This window comes from Bison bison, unplaced genomic scaffold (assembly GCF_000754665.1).
Source record: "Bison bison bison isolate TAMUID 2011002044 unplaced genomic scaffold, Bison_UMD1.0 scf7180017864456, whole genome shotgun sequence".
NCBI classification, from domain to species: Eukaryota; Metazoa; Chordata; class Mammalia; order Artiodactyla; family Bovidae; genus Bison; species Bison bison.
In genome coordinates this window covers 10,414,992-10,427,652 of record NW_011495018.1, presented here as the reverse complement: position 1 = coordinate 10,427,652, position 12,661 = coordinate 10,414,992, and positions in this window count along the sequence as shown.

Below are 12,661 nucleotides of genomic sequence, written 5' to 3'. Positions count from 1 at the left end.
GCCTGGTACCTTGGTTTCCTACTGTGCAAGATGATTGCAACGGAGAAGGGTGTGGGGAGAAATGATGTGATATTGGGTAATATGAGAATCAGGTATAGAATCCCTCCATTAGGGAATATTAAAATCTCCCCCAAATTTGCTGGCTGGCATTCTAAAGGCCATGTAATATCTATCTTTTCCAAAAACTAGGGATAAGTCAAGTAAGCTCAGGAGGCCCTAAATACATTACTTATTATTGAAACTTCTGCAGAGAATGAGAACACAAGAGAGATAATAATTCAAAGTTGTGGTTTAATTAAGGTTACCTGGCTTGTACAGAGACTGTGGTGGGGCTGGAGAAATTTTTCTTATGTCTAATAAGCCAAAGAGACTTTTTGGCTAAACAAATCATTTATACTTGACACCAGTTTAATAGCTTGGCAACTGCCTTTTAATAAGTGTAAAGTATGAAATGGAATGGGAGAGTTTTTTTAAATGTGTGAGTCCATATACCAACGAAGGAATACCTCACTTTTTCTAAAGTCTTTTGTGGGTTCCAAAGCACTTGCGTTTTCATGAGCTCACTGGATTTCCATTATGCCCTTTTCAACCCCTTTAATTGATGAGAAAACTGAGATTCAAGAAGTTAAACAACTTGTCCATCTGGTCAGTAGAAGAACCTGGGCCCCAAATCAGGTCTTTTAAAACCAAGTCTGGTGACCATCTCAGAGTTACTTCTACACGCTCTTTAACACCGAAGTTAGAAAATAAATACTATGTCTCACAGGCCGAATTGTATCCTCCCCCAAACTCCCCAGGACGACAGAATGTGACTGGATCTGGAGAGACGATCTGTGAAAAGGTAATTAAGTTAATGTGAGGCCAGTAGGGTGGACCCTAATCCAATATGACTGCTGTTCTTATAACAAGGGGAATTTGAACACAAAAAGGGGCACCAGGAATGTGCACACACAGGGCAAAGGCCACGTGAGGACTCAGTGAGGTCGTGTCCGACTTTTTGTGACCCCATGGACTATATACCCCATGGAATTCTCCGAGCCAGAATACTGGAGCCTTTCCTTTCTCCAGGGGACCTTCCTAACCCAGGGATTGAACCCAGGTCTCCCGATTGTAGGCAGATTCTTTACCCGCTGAGCCACCAGGGAAGCCCCAGTGAAAAGGTGGCCCCCTGCAAACCCAGGAGAGAGGTCTCAGGAGAAGCCAAACCTGTTAACCTGCTGACCCCCTTTTTTTGGACTTCCAGACTCCAGAACTGGGAGAAGTTTCTGTTGTTTAAGGCCGTAGTCTGTGGTGTTTTGCAATGGCAGCGCTAGCAGACTGATACCCACTAACACCAGATAAAAGAGAGTGTACACCAAAACTAGCCGCCCAACATTAATACATAAACAATGAATTTAACCGTTTCTGTCCCAGGTTAAAATCTCTCTTTCCCTCTCTCTCTCTCCCCCACCCCCAGCCATCTCCTCCTCCCCCCATAAATATATGTAAATTCTCATCCTAGGATATATATTACTTAGAGCCTCATCAGGAGAAAGAAATGACACAATCATTTGAACATGAAGAGTTTACTATAAAGAGTTATCAACTACAAGATAGATTTGGAATAAGGGGGACTTGGTTGCTAATGAATAAGCAGAGTCCTAAGGAATATACATATAGCAGATAATGAGGAGCACTGGCCCTAAGGGCTGATGGAGGATCCCAAGGGCGAGCCTCCACCTCACCCAGCCCACCCTCGGGGCTGAGACAGAGGGTTCTGCCATGGCACACCAGACGACAAGAAAGTTATTATGGTGCCACACTTAGAAGCTTGCCAGAAACCTGCCCTTTGGGGTGCCAGGGAAAGTACTTCACAGGGTAATATCTCACTGAAAGTGCAAATCACTCAGTCGTATCCGACTTTTTGCTACCCCATGGACTATAGAGTCCATGGAATTTTCCAGGCCAGAATACTGGAGTAGGTAGTCTTTCCCTTCTCCAGGGGATCTTCCCAGCCCAGGGTTCAAACCCAGGTCTCCCACATTGCAGGCAGATTCTTTATCAGCTGAACCACAAGGGAAGTCCCTCACTGGAGGTATTCTGTTACAAAACTGCTCCAGGGGATACTAAGGGGGAAGCCGCTGGCTACTGGGTGCTGCTGGCCCTGACACTGTCAGAGCTGGGCACTGGGGAGCCCTGGGCGCCACAGAAAACGGGGGCTGAAGAGGTCATGTGAGAGTTTGGAGCCAGGACTAGCGAGAAAAACTGCTTTCTTCTGCAAATGTCTCTCTGGCGCCCTCTATTGACAAATCTTGGTATCTTGCCAGTTGGCAAGGGAAATTTTTTTAATAAGCTCTCCGTTTTCCCAGAGCAGGCAATTAAGGGTGAATTTGGAGCTGAGCGGTATTGAATGGATCACTGGCACAAAGTGATTCAAAGTTGTACTTAATAAAAGATTTTGTTGTACTCAGATAACTGAGATACCTCTGTTTAACATCTAGTTGAATGTGGAACCAAAGAACTTGTTGATATCAGGGGTAACCTGTCCAAAGAGACGCAAAAAATTTTAAAAAAAGCAAAGGGAGAAAAAAAAAATGATGGAGGGCAATCTGTGGAAGCCAGCTTCCACAACTTGAACCTGTGTATCCTTAACTATAATATCTTGCCCCAAACAATGAATATGTGCCCACGAGTTTACACAATCCACTATGTGACCCAACTACACCTCGGTGTTCCTGGATTTTAATCTCCTGAACTTCCTTGTTCATAAAGTTATGTTTGTCTGAATCACAATATTTGCAAGTTAAATATTTAAAACCTCAGTCAACTTGGAATGAGCAAGTACTTAGTGCCGATGTGTTTCTTTTTTAATTAACTCTAAGCTAATTCAGTAGTTAATTTTAAATACATATCTCTGAACATTTTTAATTATCAAGAGGAAGTAATATCCCCAAAACTGCTCTGAGGTTTAAATAGTATGAAGTTAGTATCTATTTTTTTTTAACCCTTCTAGATGTTTCTGCAAACAAGTAAGATACACCTGTGTGAAACTTAATATTTGAAGACAATGATTAAGAGTCTTGGAATGTTAGAGTTGGATGAGACCATGGAGACTGTTTAGGTAGTTTCATCTTCCCAGGTGGCACAGTGGTAAAGAATCCGCCTGCCAATGCAGGAGACACAAGAGATTTGGGTTTGATTCCAGGGTCAGGAATAGCCCCTGAAGTAGGAAATGGCAACTTGCTCCAGTATTCTTGCCTGGAAAATCCCCTGGACAGAGGAGCCGGGGGCGGGGGGCTATAGTCCATGGGCTTGCAGAGAGTCAGACATGACTGTGCACACACACACACACACACACACACAATTTTCCCTCTCCAAGGTAGGGAAACTGAGTCCTGGGGATCTTTGCCCCATATTACATGGCCACTGCTTGGCTACATTAGGACTAGATCCAAGATCTTGCAGTTTTCCCTAAATTTTCTACATGGCTGCCTCAAAAATAAATAACACTGCACCCTGCATATTCTGGAGTCAAGCAGAGGATGTAGGGAAGGAAGGAAACAGGAAAGAATCCAGTCCAGCCTGCTTCTTGCTGAACCTCCACCGCGTGCTCTGCTGGAACCCCTTTATGGGAATTAAGTTGGAGAGAAACCCTTTTTGCCATTCTCGTTTCTCCCCAGTGGCTGGTGTCTGGAGTGATCATATGCAAAACACTTGAAATGTCAGAATTCTAAAAGGAAACATCTGAAGGTGTAATTTTGTTTTAGGATGATGTAAGAGGCAAGAATTTGAATCATATTTGTTTCCTTGTTTTGCCTGCTTGTTTGTTTCTCTTCATATTTGGTTGCCTTGGTTTGTCTTGGAAAAGTTAGACTCTTTGGGAAAGATACTGTCTCACATCTCAGGAGAGGCCATACTCTTGATGAGAGTGATACACTAGCAATGAGAAGATAATGTTCTTATCTCTCAAATGTACCCAAGAATTTGGATACAACTAGGAAGCTCATTGGCTCTTTATATTTTTAAACTACAGTAAATTTTTTCTTTTCAGAATCATGAATTTTGGCTTAGCCCTCTTAAAAAATATATAAAATGTACAATTTATAAATACCGTTGTGTTTTAACAACAGTCTCCAACCTTTTTAGCACCAGGGACTGGGTTTGTGGAAGACAAGTTTTCCGTGGCCTGGGGAGGGGGATGAGGGATGGTTTCTGGATGACTCAAGTGCATTACATTTATTTTGCACTTTATTCTAATCTAACACTGCCACTGATTTGACAGGAGGTACTGTCAAATAGCCTGGAGGTTGGGGACCCCTGTTATTAACAAACATGAACCTTAATCTCCCAAGGGAAAAAAGAAGAGTTTTCATCAACCCCTAGACTAGTAGGTCTGCGGGGAGGGGAGGATGAAGTTGTTGAGGTTATCTGTCCTTTTGTGAATGAGGAAATGAAGACTTGTCCAGGTTATCTGACTTACGCAGCCACTGAGCCATTTAGACGTAGGACAGCTGTCCGTGAGAAATGTGTGTGTGATGCTGCACGCTCCCCCAGTCTTTACCACGTCCCCTGATCACAGACTTCTAAGGAGATTTGGAGGTGGGGAGCAGGGTCATTCATCACCATAAAGAATGAAGACTCCATGTTCTCTGCAGAACTGTCAAGGTTTGTTTGCTTTGGGTGTTTTAGAGAAATAGACTGGGCATACTAATCTTACTTAAAGGAAAGAAACTATTTGGGTCATAAACGCCCTGATTATAAACTAGGGATAAAATATCCCATTGCTTTCATGCTTAGAATAAAGATTAATAACTTGGTAGTGCTGATGGGTGTAGGATGGAAACACAATTCATATACGCATTTCCTTGGAGATCTTATTTCTACATGTCCAATGACACCCCTCACATTTGGGAATCTGGTGAGAGACCCCTGTGAGAGCTGAACAGTTTTATCAGAGTCTTAAGCCTTAAAATTAGGTGCAAGAGAGACATCAGTGAGTTCCCCCACCATCCCTCTGCCTTAACTTAAATATTTTAGTAATATTTTCATTTCTTAAGATTGAGGAGTCTTTTCAAGGTTGGAACTGAATTCCTCCTTTCACAATCACTTGTACTCCCCCCTATCACGCGTCCTCCCCAATTTTGGACTTGAGATAACGGTACAGACCTGTATCTCCTGAAAAAAAAACAAAAAAAACTATTTTTTTTTTTCTGGTACCCAGTGACATCGAAGTTTCCTGTGCTGCTCAAACACATTCGTGCCTCACTGCATCAGTCTGTCTAAACAGGCCGGGGCGCTGATGGACTACAGAATCTTTTCGATTCATCCTGGAGAACTGGGCAGAGGACCGAGCAGGAAAATGGACCCAAGAACCTCGTCCATCCAGCAGCCACGCCAGAAGCACCAACTAAATCTAAAAACCACAGATTCAATTAACTAATCCTCTTCCTAGAAGTGCCAAGAAGAAATAATCTTGTCACTATCCCCTTTGCCATGAGCCCCGATCCAAAGCTCAATATGCTTTTGATTTTCCTAGAGTCTTCAAAAAAAAAAAAAAAAACAGAAATGTTATTTCAGGGCCACTCCCTGTTTTCCACATTCTTGACAGAGGTATGTTTTTCATACTCTCCACAACATTTACTAATGGAACAGTATTTGTTTTTAGTTTCTGTACAGTATTTTCGTTGGTCTCATCTATGTTTTCATAATTAATTGAACATACAGAACCAGATTGGTTGGAGAGGGTAACGTGGGTAATTATGTCCCAGGAATTTTTTTTTTTCTTGCTGAAAATATGTAAGACTCATCTTCCTGTTCTTGTCTGATCACCTGAGAGCTTCAGCTGCAGAGAGATTAAATTCCATCCTGTGAAATAACACCAGAGCTATTTAGCAACATTCTCCACTGAACAAGGATATAGGAGATGGTGGTTTGATTTGAACTATTCCCCAATCACACGAGTGGGATCACAGCTTAGAGAGCACGTTCTCAACCAGACGGCTCTGCGCAGCGCTTTCCCGTCTAGTATCTTCACTTTTCTCTGCTTTCCTTTCACTTTTCTGTCACATTAAAATTGGATCGTACACTGATTTATCACAGGGGCGACAGGGCACAATTTGTGTCAACGTCTAAGATGGTTTCATGGGACTTCTGTCAACAACAGCTGAGGACAGAAGAAAGTTTCTTATGAAATTACCTTGAGAGTGATGAGTTTTACTCATGGCAAAAATTTAAGTGTGAAAATTGCACCAACATGTTCCTACAAATACATTTCCCTTCAGAATTTTCAGACTATTGAATAGATGTGGTGCCAACAAAATAGAAGGTTTGATCTGGGGCACTATTTTCTTAGCGAAAATGTCACTTATTTGGAGAGTGATTCAGAGCAACTTTGAGGTCTAACATGTAGGAAAAGGATGCAAGAATGGGGAAAATCCGGGACTGAAGTCGTTTGCCTGTATGACTCCGTTTAAACCAAAAGCTGACCCGTGGGCCCACTGACCCCTGACTTGTGGGCTAAGACTTTCAGAAGGCTCCCCAGTCTGGTGGTCATGGTGGTAGCTTTTGTTTATAGCAGGTAAGGAATCCACCTGCATTGCAGGAGACACAGGAGATGTGGGTTCCATCCCTGGGTTGAGAAGATCCCCTGGAGAAGGAAATGGCAACCCACTCCAGTAGTCTTGTCTGGGAAATCCCATGGACAGAGGAGCCTGGAAGGCTACAGTCCATGGGGTAGCAAAGAGTCAGACATGATTAAACACATGATACAGGATGTTTTGAGATCAGATTGAGAAATAATGCTAATCTGTATGTAAGACCTTCAAGTCAAAATTGTCTGCGGGTTTTTTGTTTTTTTGCTGCTTACAGAAATCTGAGCTAAAAGTAAAGCCTCTACTCCCTGCAGCTTGCGTTTGATAACAAAAAGCAAAGCAACCATATATACAGACCTTTTTTTTATTGACTATAGGCTGCCACTTCTTCCTTCTTGAAACACGAGTCATTGGGACATAGAACTTATACCATAAGCAGAAACCAGATATCCTTAGAATCAGAAGTATCTCCAACACTAATTGGATTAAAAATCATGAAGCATATTCCCAGACCGGAGCATTCAAATCAAATTAACCACCATCTTATTTTTTAAAAATAAAGAATTAGTGCCTTGTGTGTACATTATCATCACAAGTTAATGAGTGGGGTAGCATGATGGGGCCTCTCACGTTACCGGAACTCAGATCCCACAAAACACCCTACTCATTTATTTTTTCCTGCAAAAGCTGAGCAAGAATCTTAAAGTGCTACTGCTTTCTTCTCCACAAAGTTGGTGCAGCAGAAACTCCTCACTTTGCAGAGGAGAAAAGGAAAGCCCAAAGAGTGATGATAAGCCCAAGACCTCGCAGTGGTGTGGCAGCAGAGCCTTCGGGTAAGACCCAGGTGTCCTCACTTATAGGTGAGGACACTGTGTGTGGTCCGGGTTCCATCCTCTGTGCTTCCCTTTTGACTTGCTGATTTGCTCAGTTGCTAAGTCGTGTCCGACTCTGTGAACCCAGGAACTGCAGCCCACCAGGCTCCTCTGTCCATGGGATTTCCCAGGCAAGAATACTGGAGTGGGTTGCCATTTCCTTCTCCAGGGGATCTTCCCAACCCAGGGATCAAACTTGCGTCTCCTGCACTGCAGGCGGATTCTTTACCCCTGAGCCTCCTGGGAAGCTCATGCTTCCCCTTAGATCGAAGGAAGCACAGTGACCATTCCAAGTAGGAGCAAAACCATCATGCGTCCCAGATGCTGGCTGGGGAAACAGGAACTCCGTGATCATCCTGGCCCCATATGATACAGTACATTTCCTCTTAGTTCCTCATGACCACCTGCTCATAAAGGAGAAAAGAGAACAGAACAAAGCAAACAAGCAGAGGACTTCTGCTTCTGGTTAGCATGTAAGAGAATGTACTTTTGTTCTTGGGGGTAATGACAAGAGAAATTTGGACAAAATTGAAAGTGTGTTCTATCAGGCTAAGAGCCAAGGGTTGCAAGAAACCCTTGATGAAATGAATTCCAGAGAAAAGCAAGTCTTTCAGGAGTGAGCAGACTTCTTACCAGGGGAGGCAACTGGACCTTGGCATGAGAAGATGGAGAGAGGGGGTCCTGCCAGAACTGTGGAGACTCTGGAGGACAGCAGGACTTAGTTGAGCCTGAGAGGACCCTATGGGTCAATGGATGGATGGAATCTGGAGGAGCCCCAAGCGAATTACTCAGCCACGAATTCTTCCCACCTGTCCTCCACTAGCCTCAACTATAGTAGAGAAGGTAGCAGCAGCAGCCGAAGACCTGGAAAACAGGTCCCCCCCACCCCGCCCCCTAAGATGCTTGGGTTCTGAAGCCCAGACAGAGTTTAACCAAAAGGAACCACAGGCCTCTGGAATCACAGCTCAACTCTGTGCTGTGTGTGCCGTGCTCAGTCGCTAAGCCATGTCCAACTCTTTGTGACCTCATAGACTGTAGCCCACCAGGCTCCTCTGTCCATGGGATTCTCCAGGCAAGAATACTGGAGTGGGCTGCCGTTTCCTTCTCCAGGGGATCTTCCTGACCCAGGGACTGAACCTGGGATTCTGCACTGGCAAACAGATTCTTTACCACTGAGCCACCTGGGAATAGCTTAACCCCTTCTTAGCTCAAATAGCCAGGCAAGGTTGATCCAAGGAAAGAAATGAAGATCACTTGAAAGAGTTGTTTTTGTTGTTCAATCATTAAGTTGTATCCGACTCTTTGAGACCTCATAGACTGTAGCATCCCAGGCTTCCCTGTCCTTCAAAGTGTGAATAAATGTAAGTATGAAAGACAATTTTTTATCAACATTTGATTTGCTTAAAAGGTGATTGCATATTTAAGGAAAAAATAATAGCAATGTGCTATGGCGTTCATAAGATATGTAGAAGTGAAGTAGATGACATTATAGCACAGAAGAAGGAAGAGGGTATGAACTTGAGTGTCCTGGTGAAGCCCTACACTCGAAGTGGTGTAAGATTACTTCTGTGTAAAGGATATCAGTTTCAGCCTCAGAGCAGTGAGTTGCACAAATAGGTTAAGCTCAGCCTTCCCACCTTTCTCTTAGAAGACTGAAGGGATGTGCTGCCTCATCCTCCTCTGTCCTCCACCATCTCCCAGAGTTGGCTCAAACTCATGTCCATTGAGTTGGTGATGCCATCCACCCATCTTATCCTCTGTTGCCCCCTTCTCCTGCCTTCAATCTTTCCCAGCATCAGGGTCTTTTCCTATGAGTTGGCTCTTCACCTCAAGCAGCCAAAGTATTGGAGCTTCAGCTTTGGCATCAGTCCTTCCAATGAATATTCAGGGTTGGTTTCCTTTAGGATTGACTTGTTTGATCTGCTTGCAGTCCAAGGACTCTCAAGAGTCTCTCCAGCACCCCAGTTCAAAAGCATCAGTTCTTCAGCACTCAGCCTCCTTGATGGTCCAACTCTCACAACCATGCATGACTACTGGAAAAACCATAGCTTTGGCTAGACAGCCCTTTTTCAGCAAAGTGATGTCTTTGCTCTTTAATATGCTATCTAGGTTTGTTATAGCTTTCCTTCCAAGGAGCAAGTATCTTTTAATTTCATGGCTGCAGTCACCATCTGCAGTGATTTGGGAGCCCAATAAAATCTGTCACTGCTTCTACTTTCCACACTATTTGCCGTGAAGTGATGGCACTGGATGCCTTGATCTCAGTTGTTTTAATGCTGAGTTTCAAGCCTGCTTTTTCACTCTCCTCTTTCACCCTCATCAAGAGGCTCTTTAATGGCTCACTTTCTGCCATTAAAGTGGTATCCTCTGCATATCTGTTGTTGCTATTCAGTCACTAAGTTGTAACCAACTCTTTGTGACTACATGGACTGCGGCGCCCCAGGCCTCCCTGTCCTTCAGTATCTACCAAAGTTTGCCCAAACTCATGCCTATTGAATTGATGCTGCTTCCCTGGTGGTTCAAACAGTAAAGAATCTGCCTGCAATTCAGGAGACCTGGTTTCAATCCCTGGGTCAGGGAGATTCCCTGGAAAAAGGAATGGCTACCCACTCGGGTATTCTTGCTTCAAGAAAGAATTCCATGGACAGAGGAGCCTGGTGGGGTCACAAAGAGACTCACACAACTGCATAATTGAGGTTGTTGATATTTCTCTGGTAATCTTGATTCCAGCTTGTGATTTATTCAGCCCGGCATTTCATATGATGTACTCTGCATACAAGTTAAATAAGCAGGGTGACAATATAGAGCCTTGTAATACTCTTTCTCAATCTTGAACCAGTCAGTTTTCCATGTCCGGTTATAACTATTGCTTCTTGACCCCCATACAGGTTTCTCAGGAGGCAGATAAGATGGCTTGGTACTCCCATGTCTATAAGAATTTTTCAGTTTGTTGTGAGCCACACAAATCAAAGGCTTTAGCATTGTCAATGAAGCAGAAGTAGTTGTTTTTATGGAATTCCCTTGCTTTCTCCATAATCCAACAAATGTTGGCAATTTGATCTCTAGTTCTTCTGCCTTTTCTATATCCAGCTTGCACATCTAGCAGTTCTCAGTTTGTGTACTACTAAAACCTAGCTTGAAGGATTTTGAGCACAACCAGGCTAGCATGTAAAATGAGCACAATTGTATGGTAGTTCGGACATTCTTTGACATTACCCTTCTTTGGGACTGGAATAAAAAGGGCCCTTTTCCAGTCCTGTGGCCAATGCTGAGTTTTCCAAACTTCTTGACATATTGAGTGCAGCTCTTTAGCAGCAGCATCTTTTAGGATTTTTAATATTAATAGCTCAACTGGAATTCTGTTACCTCCACTAGCTTTGTGCATAGTGATGCTTCCTAAGGTCCACTTGATTTCACACTCCACGATGTCTGGCTCTAGATGAGTAACCACACCATCATGGTTATCTGGGTCATTAAGAATTTTCTTTATAGTTCTTCTGTGTATTCTTGCTATTCTGTTCTTAATCTCTTCTGCTTCTGTTAGGTCTTTATGGTTTCTGTCCTTAATGTGCCCATCCTTGCATGAAATATTCCCTTGATATCTCCAATTTTCATGAAGAGATCTCTAGTCTTTTCCATTCTATTGTTTTCCTCTATTTCTGTGCATTGTTCATTTAAGAAGGCCTTCTTATCTCTCTTTGCTATTCTCTGGAACTCTGCATTCAATTGGGTATATCTTGCCCTTTCTCCCCTTCCTTTCCCTTCTCTCCTTTCCTCAGCTGTATAAGGCCTCCTTAGACAACCATTTTGCCTTGTTAGATTTCTTTTTGTTTGGGATGGTTTTGGTCACTGCCTCCTGTACAATGTTATGAACCTCCATCCATAGTTCTTCAAAAAGGCCCAGTAGATACACCCAATTTAGGTGGTGGTGGCTGAAGCCACTGCTGTTGTACAACTGTCATGCCCAAAGAAGAACTTCTGTAAACAATGAGAGATGGGAGCTTAACAGGAAACAACTATAAAAATGTCACACGGTCCTCTGGGAAGCATCACCATGGGCCACACAAATGTCAAAGACAGCAAAAAAGTCTGCTTATTTTAATTCAGAGCAAAGAGCTCAAAGAAAGCTGGGATCAAGTTCTACAGAACTCTTCCAGTCCTTTCTTGCATCCATTTTACTTGCTCAGAACGACTTTGAGAATGAAGAGGAAAGAATAAAATGGGAGATTTGTTAATTTCAAATGTCAGCGGAGGTTGACAGTACAAGCAGGCCTTAGGGGAATCTGGTTCACCCGGGGATGACTGATTCAAGAAAGCTTCAGTTGTGCAGAATCCAGCAATCTAGCAATCTCTTGCATCTCATCTGCAATGTCTTAGAAAATTTAGATGTGTACTCACCAAAAAGTTCAGGGGTTAAAAGAGAAATACCAAAGTCGACTCATAGAGGCAGAAGAGAAGAAGAGAGGGCCTTTCTCTGACTTCTTGATGTGTGTTTGTACTCTACTCTGATATCTGCTTCCTCATCCCTACAAGTCTGGGAACCTCATAGAGGCAGGTGCCGTGAGGAAACAGAAAGCAAGAGAGGTAAGAGAAAATTAGCACAGAGCAGATTTCAGAGATCAAAGGACAGCAGTCCAGAACCTTTTGTGGGAGGGACAAGCCTGATGCAGGCAGCCTAGGTTCTAGGACCCTTTCGAAGGCTAAAGCCTTGAAATACTCACCATACAATTGGGATAAATTTGCCTCACAAAGATAAATGTCACATTATTCCAACAGATAGAACAATGGTTCATGCATATTTCCTTTGAGAAATTTTTGTCCCAAAGCCATACCCACTAGCCAAGTGACCTTCCTTGCAACAAAGTTAGAGAGGGACCCACCCATTGCATGTACCTCCAATAGCTTTGGGCTTACAATTGGATGTGATCACCACGATGGGAGCCTGATAATGGCCCCCAAAGACATCCAGGCCCTAATCCCTGGAGTTTGTGGTTATTATCTTTTATGGTAAAAAGGGTTTTGCACGTGTGAGCAAGTTGAGATGGGAAGATTATCCTGGATTACTGGGTGAACCCTAAATGTAATCACAAGTGTCCTGACAAGACGCTTAATAAGGGATATCTATAAATCTCAGAAAGAGATTCAACTACAGAAGCGGAAAAGGTGATGTGCCAACAGAAGTAGTGGGAGAGATGGAAGAAGGTCCAAAGATGCTGTGCT